This window comes from Eulemur rufifrons, chromosome 29, assembly GCF_041146395.1.
Source record: "Eulemur rufifrons isolate Redbay chromosome 29, OSU_ERuf_1, whole genome shotgun sequence".
NCBI classification, from domain to species: Eukaryota; Metazoa; Chordata; class Mammalia; order Primates; family Lemuridae; genus Eulemur; species Eulemur rufifrons.
The window spans coordinates 16,995,719-17,005,982 of record NC_091011.1 but is presented as its reverse complement, the minus strand read 5'-3'; positions in this window follow the sequence as shown (position 1 = coordinate 17,005,982).

Below are 10,264 nucleotides of genomic sequence, written 5' to 3'. Positions count from 1 at the left end.
GCACTAGTTTGCAGTCCCACCAGCAGTGTATTAGTGTTCCTGTCTCTCCACACCCACGCCAACATGTGTTGTTTTGGGTTTTTTTGATAAAGGCCATTCTCACTGGGGTTAAGTGATATCTCATTGTGGTTTTGATTTGCATTTCCCTGATGATTAGAGATGTTGAACACTTTTTCATATGTTTGTTAGCCATTTTTATATCTTCTTTTGAAAAATTTCTATTCATGTCCTTTGCCCACTTTTTGATAGGGTTGCTTGATTTTTTCTTGCTGATTTTCCTGAGTTCTAAATAGATTCTTGTTATCAGTCCTTTATCTGATGTGTAGTATGCAAAAATTTTTTCCCATTCTGTAGGTGATCTGTTTATTCTCTGGACTGTTTCTTTGGCTGTGCAGAAGCTTTTTAGTTTAATCATGTCCCATTCATTTATTTTTGTTGCTGCTGTGATTGCCTTGGGGGTCTTCTTCATAAATTCTCTGCCTAGGCCAATGTCTGTAAGAGTCTTTCCTACATTTTCTTCTAGAATTCTGATTGTATCACGCCTAAGGTTTAAGTCTGTTATCCACCGTGATTTGATTTTTGTGAGAGGTGAAAGCTGTGGGTCCTGTTTCAGTCTTCTACAAGTGGCTAACCAATTCTCCCAGCACCATTTGTTGAATAGGGATTCTTGTCCCCGGAGTATATTCTTTCCCGCTTTGTCAAAAATTAGGTGACTATATGAGGATGGTTCTATATTTGGATTTTCTGTTGTGTTCCACTGGTCTGTGTCCCTGCACTTGTGCCAATACCAGGCTGTTTTAAGAACCACGGCCTTGTAGTATAGTTTGAAGTCTGGCAAATTAATACCTCCCATTTTGTTTTTATTGCTTAAAATTGCTTTTGCTATACGGGGTCTTCTTTGATTCCATACAAATTGTATAATTATTTTCTCTATGTCTGTAAAGAATGATGTTGGTAATTTAATGGGGATTGCATTGAATTTGTAGATCACTTTGGGTAGTATAGACATTTTAACAATGTTGATTCTTCCGATCCACGAGCATGGTATATTTTTCCATCTATTTGCAAGTTCTGCTATTTCTTTTCTCAGTGTTTCATAGTTTTCCTTATAGAGGTCCTTTACCTCTTTAGTTAGATATATACCTAGATATTTTATTTTCTTTGTTGCTATTTTGAAGGGTATTGAGTCTTTAATTTGGTTTTCCGATTGACTGTTATTGGCATATATAAATGCCTCTGATTTGTGTATATTAATTTTGTAGCCTGAGACTTTGCTGTATTCGTTAATCAATTCCAGGAGTCTCTTGGTTGAATCCTGGGGGTTTTCCAGATATAACATCATATCATCAGCAAAAAGTGAGAGTTTGATCTCTTCCTTCCCTATTTGGACTCCCTTGATTTTGCTCTCTTGCCTGATAGCTCTCGCAAGGACTTCCAATACTATGTTGAAAAGTAACGGAGACAATGGGCAGCCCTGTCTGGTTCCAGTTCTAAGTGGGAGTGCTTTCAGTTTTTCCCCATTCAGTATGATGTTGGCTGTGGGTTTGTCATATAAGGCTTGTATCATTTTTAGGTAGGTTCCATCAATGCCTATTTTGTTAAGCGTTTTTATCATAAAAGGGTGTTGAATTTTGTCAAATGCTTTTTCTGCATCTAATGAGAGTATCATATGATTTTTGTTTTTGCTTCTATTTATGTGGTGAATTACATTTATAGATTTACGTATGTTGAACCACCCCTGCATCTCGGGGATGAAGCCCACTTGGTCGTGGTGGATTACTTTTTTGATAAGTACTTGGATTCGATTTGCTAGTATTTTATTGAAAATTTTTGCATCTATATTCATGAGGGAAATTGGTCTGTAGTTCTCTATTTTTGTTGAGTCCTTTCCAGGCTTTGGTATTAATGTTATATTGGCTTGGTAGAACGTGTTGGGGAGAACTCCATCCTTCTCAATATTGGAGAATAGTTTATGTAGGATGGGCACCAGTTCTTCTTTGTATGTATGGTAAAATTCAGGTGTGAACCCATCTGGACCAGGGCTTTTCTTTTTGGGAAGGTTTTTTATTGCTGTTTCGATTTCAGTTCTTGATATTGGTCTGTTCAGGTACTCTATTTCTTCCTGGTTGAGCCTGGGAAGACTATGTGTTTCTAAAAATTTGTCCATTTCCTCCACGTTCTCCAGTTTGTGTGCATAAAGATTTTTGTAGAATTCATAGATGATATCTTGTATCTCTGTAGCATCGGTTGTGATTTCTCCTTTCATGTTCCTAATGGAGGTTATTAGAGATTTTACTTTTGTGCTCTTGGTTAGTCTAGCCAGAGGTGTGTCTATTTTGTTTATCTTTTCAAAGAACCAACTTTTTGTTTTATTAATTTCCCTTATAGTTTCTTTGTTGTCCTTTTCATTTAGTTCTGATTTGATCTTAGTAATTTCTCGCCTTCTGCTGGGTTTGGGATCGTTCTGTTCTTCTTTCTCCAGCTCTTTGAGTCTATTCGTTAGGTTGTCTATTTGCATGTTTTCTGTCTTTTTGATATAGGCATTTATGGATATGAATTTTCCTCTCAGGACTGCTTTAGCTGCATCCCATAGATTTTGATAAGTTGTATCTCCATTGTCATTTAATTCAAAGAAATTTTTGATTTCCATCTTGATTTCTTCTTTTATAGAATAATTATTCAGGAGAAGGTTATTTAGCTTCCATGACTTTGAGTAAGAGTGAGGGTTTCTGTTTGTGATCATTGTTACTTTTATTCCGCTGTGATCTGAGAAGATGCATGGTATAATTTCTATTTTTTTGAATTTTTGAAGACATGATTTATGTCCTAGGACATGGTCAATCTTAGAGAATGTCCTGTGAGCTGATGAGAAGAATGTATATTCTGTGGCCTTTGGGTAGAATGTCCTATAGATGTCAGCCATGCCCATTTGTTCTAGCATTCTATTTAGGTCCATTATGTCTTTGTTTATTTTCTGTTTAGAGGATCTGTCCTGTACTGTCAGTGGGGTGTTAAAGTCTCCAGCTATTACAGTATTATTATCTATCATCTGGTTCAGATCTAGTAGGGTTTGCTTTATGAATCTAGGTGCACCTAGGTTGGGTGCATATATATTGAGTATAGTCATGGCTTCTTGTTGAATTGTGCCCTTGACCAGTATGTAGTAGCCATTTTTGTCTTTTATTATTTTTGTTGGTTTGAAAGCTAAGTTATTGGAAATTAAGATTGCCACACCAGCTTTCTTTTCGTTACCGTTTGCTTGAAATACCGATTTCCATCCTTTTATTTTCAGTCTAAATGCATCTTTGCTCGTTAGGTGGGTTTCTTGGAGACAGCAGATACTTGGCTTGTGCTTTTTTATCCATTGGGACAGTCTATGTCTCTTGAGTGGGGAATTCAAGCCATTCACATTTATTGAGAAAACTGATAAGTGAGACGGTTTTTTGTTCAGCTTGTTGGGTAGAACTTCATTGCAATGTTTTCTCTCCTGAGCCATTGTGGTATCTGGAATTTGATCTTTAGCTCTTGAGTAGTTTTACATTCGTGGATCTTTCTTGTGCTGGTCCGTGTGTAACTCTCTTTTGAGTACTTCTTGCAGGGCTGGTCTTGTCTTGGTGAATTCCCTCAACCTTTGTTTATCTGAGAATGTCTTGATTTCTCCTTCGTATAGAAAACTTAGCTTAGCTGGGTACAAGATTCTAGGCTGGGCATTATTCTGTTTCAGAAGCGTGAAAATGGGGCCCCAAGCTCTTCTTGCTTGTAAGGTTTCAGCTGAGAAATCTGGCGTAATTCTGATGGGTTTTCCTTTGTAAGTTACCTGTTTCTTTCTCCTTACAGCTCGGAGAAGGGACTCTTTAGTGGATATTTTGGTCAGCCTGATGACTACGTGGCGTGGTGTTTTCCTATTTGCTATGAATCTCCCAGGGGTCCTTTGAGCTTCTTGAATCTGTATGTCTAGAGTATTGGCAAGGCCTGGAAAATTTTCCTCGATTATGTCTTCAAATAGCTTGTCCAACCCTTGCTTATTGTCTTCTTCACCCTCAGGGATGCCAATAACTCTCAAGTTAGGTTTCTTCACATAATCCCACATTTCTTGAAGACTCAGATCATTTCTCTTACTTTTTTGATCTATCTCTGTGACTGACTTATTTAGTTGAAAGGAGTTATCTTCAATTTCTGAAATTCTTTCCTCTGTTTGATCTACCCTGCTTTTGAGACTTTCCACAGTGTTTTGTAGCTCTCTGAGTGAATTCTTCATTTCTAGGAGTTCAGTTTGGTTTTTCTTCAATATTTCAATTTCTTTAGTGAATTTTTCCTCCAAATCCTGAATTTTTTTTGCATTTTCCTTGTGTTGTCTGTCCATTGATTCTTGTATATTATTTAGCTTGTTTATGATCCATAATTGGAATTCTTCCTGTGACATGTTGGTGTTTTGAGTCTGGTTTGTGTCAAATGGTTGAGAGCCGGTATTTCTCTTTGGGGGTGAGCTTTCTGTTTGATTCTTTGTGCTTCCTGTGTTTTTTCGCTGGGCCCTTCCCATCTAGCTTAATCGTTGGATCTTTACTTATAGATTTAGTCTGGTTAACAGCATTCTCTGTGCTCTATTCTTAGGCTGTGGAGTAGTCTAGGTATATTGCTTCCTTTGGCAAGAGGGGAAGACTGTTGTGAATTGTTTAGAAATTTTTCTATTTCAGTTGGGGGACTGCTTCTGATGGGTCCAATCCTAGAGGATTGGAGTGGTCCAAGACTGCTTTGGTGAGTTAGGACACTGTGTTGTAGTCTTTCAGAGGGCAGGCAGGGTCCACACTAGTAGTGGGCCAAAATTCTCTTTGTTTGTTTGTTTCCCTTTGGTTCTTCCTCTATAGGGGTGGTTTCTGTCTCTATCTGCAGGAAAAATACTAGTTGTGGGGAGTGGATGGTGCCCTCGCTCGCTCAGCGCCCCATTTGCCGCAACTCCCACAGGCAAAAGTCTGCCTTGGCCCAATGTCCCCAGGGACCAGGCTCCACACTCTCGCTTCTGGAGAAGTAGTCAATGTTTAGACGTGGGTGGGGACCCTATATAAGGTCTGTGGACCTGGGGAGGGGGCCGTCCAGGGAGCCTCTTGGCACCCTATTGCTCCGCAGTGACTTGGCTGTGGGCCCCAAGATGGCTATTGCGCGCCCGTAGATCGCCGGCGTTGGGAGTGACTACTCAGGTTCCGGTATGTACCAGAGCCAGGGGCCTGGCCCGTTCCCAAGCTCAGCGTGGGTTCCCAGTTAGAAGGCAAAAAGAGAGAAGAAATAAGGAAAAAGAAAAAAGAAAAGAAAAGAAAAAAAAAAAGAAGTGAAAAGAAAGAACAGAAGGAGAAGAAAAGGAAAGAGAAAAGAAAAGGAGAAGAGAAGAGGAAAAAAAGAAAAAAAAAGAAAAAATAAATAAAAAAAAAAATAAAAAAAAAAATAAAAAATAAAAAAAAAACAAAGACAAAAACAAAAACTAAACTAACAAATAACACAAAGAGACCTAACCCAGAAACAGCGAAAACACAAACACAAAAGAACAAAAACAGAGCTACACATCACCACAGCGCATCGCTAAACGAAGGGATACACAATTCTGAAGTATACAGTTCAGCGGCTCAATGATCGTGTTTTTGCGCCTTAGCGCAGCTCCGCCCCTTCACGCCCGCTCCATTGGTTCCGGAGCGGCAACTCAGTGTTTATTTTACGTCTTAGCGCAGCTCCGCCCCTTCACGCCGGCTCCGTTGGTTCCGGAGCGGCAACTCAGTGTTTATTTTAAGTCTTAGCGCAGCTCCGCCCCTTCACGCCCGCTCCGTTGGTTCCGGAGCGGCAACTCAGTGTTTATTTTAAGTCTTAGCGCAGCTCCGCCCCTTCACGCCGAGTGCCGCCGGCGGAGATGGCGCGGGCCCAGAGACCAGCGGGGGGCGCCGGGGAGAGAGAGCTGCTGGGCACCTTATGGTTCCCGAGCGGTTCCGACTTTGCTTTCAAGATGGCGCCCGCAGCGCTCCGGGGTCGGAGGGGGACCGGCTCCCCGGCAGGCAGAGACCAGGGACCGCCGCTGCCGGGGGGTTTGGCGGGCAAAGCCGCCGGGGGCCACCGGCTGAAGAACCACCGACAAAAGTAGCGCAGAGGTACAGCGCAATTCGCTGATCGGGGATTGATCGTGCCCCTCCCCCCTGGCACAGGTCCGTCCCTTCTCGCTAAGGACTGTCTCAGCCGAGACTTCCCAGGTTCCAAGCTATTCTCCCGAAAAAGCCTCCTGTCTGCAATGCCCTACGTCTCGCTCGGAGATTCTGCTCTGGCTTGCGAGGGGGTCTCCAAGCAATTGGGGGTGGAGGTCAGTGAGGAGCGCAAGCCGCTTTTCCTAAAGACTGCCCCCGCCCCACCTGGGGGCGGGCGCAGCCGCCTGCGCTCCGCTGGCTACTGTCTGTTCCGCGCCTTCCGCAGAGTTCCGCGATCTTAATTTCTGTTCACCTCAGACCTCACTTGCTCTGTTTGTCCCACGCTGATTCTCCGTGGATTCACACCGCTGTTCCTGTGTGGGAGCGGTCCTCTAGCGTTGTGGCAGGTCCGGATCCACGGTTCGTCGCCGGAGCGCAGATCCAAGCAGTCACCGCCACTCCGCCATCTTCGGGGATCTCTTAGATGTATTCTTTCAGCAAAAGTCACTCAGTGCTCCATGTGCAGGCCCTATGCTAGCTACTGGGTATGCAGGGCTGACACAGCAGACATGACTTCTGCCCCCAGAGAGCTCACAGTCCAGTGGCATGGACCAAGCAGGCAGCACTTTTCCCTCTTAAAATCTTTGTCAGATAATTCTAATTAACATATTGTCTATGTCATTTCAGCACTAGTATCTGTTGATTATCTTCTCCCATGTAAGTAGAGATTTTCATGTTTCTTCATATGCTGAGTAATTTTGGATTATATCCTGAACATTTAAAAATTATATTATAAAGTTCTGGGTCTTGTTTGATGGAGAATGTTGCTATTTTCTTTTATCAGGTAATCAGTTGAATTCATGTTGCAAGATCTAACTAGCCTTCTGTGGGTGATGATTTCAATATCAGTTCTATTTTTAAAGTCTTTGTAGTGCTCTTTGGATAGTCTTAAATGTGTGCCACCAAGTGGTCAATCTGGGACTTCGGCAGTGATCTATTTCTTTAGTTCTAGTTCTTTAAAGTTGTTATTATGCTATTTAGGCCTGGTTGCTCACATGTGTGGCTTAGGAGTGGTCCTAGGAGTTCATAAGCAAATTTAGAGCTTTCACTTACCCAAGTCCCTCTCTCTCCATATTCAGCCTCTTACTTTTTGGTTACCTATGGTTCCCCTTTCAGTCCTCCAGCTATAAAGCCGGGGCTTTATTTGCCCTGATCTGCTGCAGACTTGCCACAGATACACCCATATTTGGGTTAAGAGGCAGAAGGACAGAGAGAGAAAAAAAAGCAATAGGTCTTCACCCCACTCTCTTGAGACAACAGATACTCTGATCAGAGAAAAAAATTTCTCTTTCCTCAGAGCTTAGGTACCTGCAGGTCTCTGCTGCCACCACTCCCCCTACTGCCACTGCTATGGGGCTGGGATGCAAGAGAACCAAAAAAAAGACAAAAACAAGGAAAAGTAAGAAGTTTTCTCCACTCTCTCTGAGCACTCGAAGATCACTTTCTCATGTCTTGAGCCAGAACTAGAGGACTTCCATAGCTCTCCCTGTGTCAGTACACACCTCTGGAGTTCAGGCTGCCTGAGCCCAGGCTGGGGGACACTGGAAGGCAAAAAATGATAAACTTATTACAGGTTCTGTAATACTTTGAATTCTGGTTTTCTTCTCCAATTTACCTTCTATTATTTACTTTCAGAATCTTCAAATATCTGCTCCAGTTATTCTATACAAGTTTGATGGAGAGATAGAATGTACTTACTCTGTCTTACCCCAAGATTTTTAAAATAATAATGTTATATAGCATAAAAAACAAGAACAAAGTGAACAAGGTGGCATGTCAGGTTTAGTTGCAAGCAAAAAGTTGACATAACAGTTTTAGGTGCTAAAAACTATTCTAATGTCTTTCTTTCCACATAGTAAGGTATGACAAGAACCGAATCTGGATTCCCTAGTTCCATGTGGCAGTAGGGTTCCCCATAAAATTCAGAATATATTATCCAAGCTTACTTATACTGTTTTCCTCAGCAGTTTAGTCCTGCTTTGGGGATCTGCTCTCTGCTTGGCACTTTCGCATACCAGAAATCACTTAATAACCACAACTTCCTGATTAGGTGGTGGGAATTATCTTCAGATTAAGTGATTTGCTTGCTGGCTGACAAATGTTGCCCAGTGGATGGGGGAATGTGACAGGCCTATTGAGCGGACATCTGCTGGGAGCTAATGGAGGTAGGAGAGTAACTAAGCATTTTTCTCACTCACGGAATAAAGTGAGATTTACTTGTTAGCCTTCATTTTCTATAGTCATGGGCTGCCCCTATGCTGCAAGCAGTATAAATAGGTAGAAAGCTTACAACTTCTACTTGGATCGTCATTCACTGATCTTGCTCGTCATCTCAATTTTTCTTGAGTCTTCTAGACAGTAATCTCTCCCTTTCTGTTAGCTTCTCTCTACTTTAGCTCAGTTTGCCTTTTAATATGGTCTGCATCTTTGACACTAACTCTTACTTAGTACTTAGTAATTTTCCAGGGTCATTTGTGTTTAGGGTTTGATGAGGGAAAAAAGCCATCCTAGGTTAAAATTAGGTGCTTACAAAATCATCAGAAGTCTGAATTGGCAAAAGTCACTGGTTTTAGGTTTAATGCTAGAGACAGAGATGTTGCCACCCAGAGTCAGTAATTTGCAGAAATTTACTGCAGATTTCACAGCTCCATCATGGCATCCAGCAAGGTGAATGGTGGTAGAATACAGAAACTGCTATTATACCAAAACTCATGCCTGGGAAATACACACTTCCACTCACTATCATAAAGATGGCTTCTGCTTCTGCCTTCTAAATCTTGTGAGAGTGCATCTCATTGGTAGAAACCCATACAAATTCAAAACCCTGCTGGCAAGAGAATCTAGGAAGCATAGCTCCCAGGCTTCTAGCCTTGCAATGCAAGAAGAGAACTGAAGGGAGTATGAAGAATATTGAATATCTGCAGTTAATATTCAATAAAGTAATAACGTTCAATTCTAATGGAAAAAAATAAAACTAAACACATTTTTCATCTGGCAAGTCAAGCTTTGGTTGGTGTTCATCCTTGGGAAAGAGAATTTCATTAGTCATAACACATCTGATAATCCTACAGATGCAGTATTAAAGTTTGATTTTGTACATCGTCTGAGGTTAAAAAAACAAATAGTATACTAACTCAATCAAAATTAATTTTCAGTGTAAAAATTTAATAATTGTATATGCTAAGATTTTTTTTTAATTACTAGAAGGGAAGGCATTCTGTTGCTGGTGTTGAATGATCTGTCTGCTATAATTTGTGGTGTAGAAAACCCCTAAGGCACACAGAGTCTACAACTGGAATAAAGTTTCTGGAGAAAATTGGGACACATCTGAACTCACAATAAATTGAGCTAATGTGAATATTTGTGATGCATATTCTTATTTAAAACAGATTAAAGAATAGAATGTATTCAGAAATCATAGTGAAATACACTTATTTTAGAATTATTATAAAGACAGCATGATGTACAGGTTTTTCTCTTTGTGAATAAAGGCAGTATATTTCTATAATTTTAAAAATTGACCAAAGTAAAGAAAAATATTTTAATTTATAACTATCTTATTCCTATAGATATGCACAAATTCAATTTTGATGTCTTTTTTTTAAAATAACACTTATTTCACACTTGAATTTACCCATTTAAAATCTATCATGAAATTAAAAATTAATCTTTAAGTACTTTCTCATCCAAAGTAGAACAGTACCACATTTTCTATCATATGAGAGAATTATTGCAACATTTTATACAGAGTAGAAGAGTTACGTTAAAATAAAAAAGAAGCTTTTTAGTTTAATCAAATCCCATTTATTTATTTTTTATTGTTGCTGTGATTGTCATTGGGGTCTTAGTCATAAATTCTTTGCTTAAGCCAATATCTAGAAGAGTTTTTCCTACATTTTCCTCTAGAATTCTCGTGGTTTCATGCTTTATCAACAAAGCAAATAGACAACCTACAGAATGGGAAAAAATATTTGCAAGCTCTACATCCGATAAAGGGCTAATATCCAGAATCTACAAAGAACTCAAGCAAATCAGCAGGAAAGAAA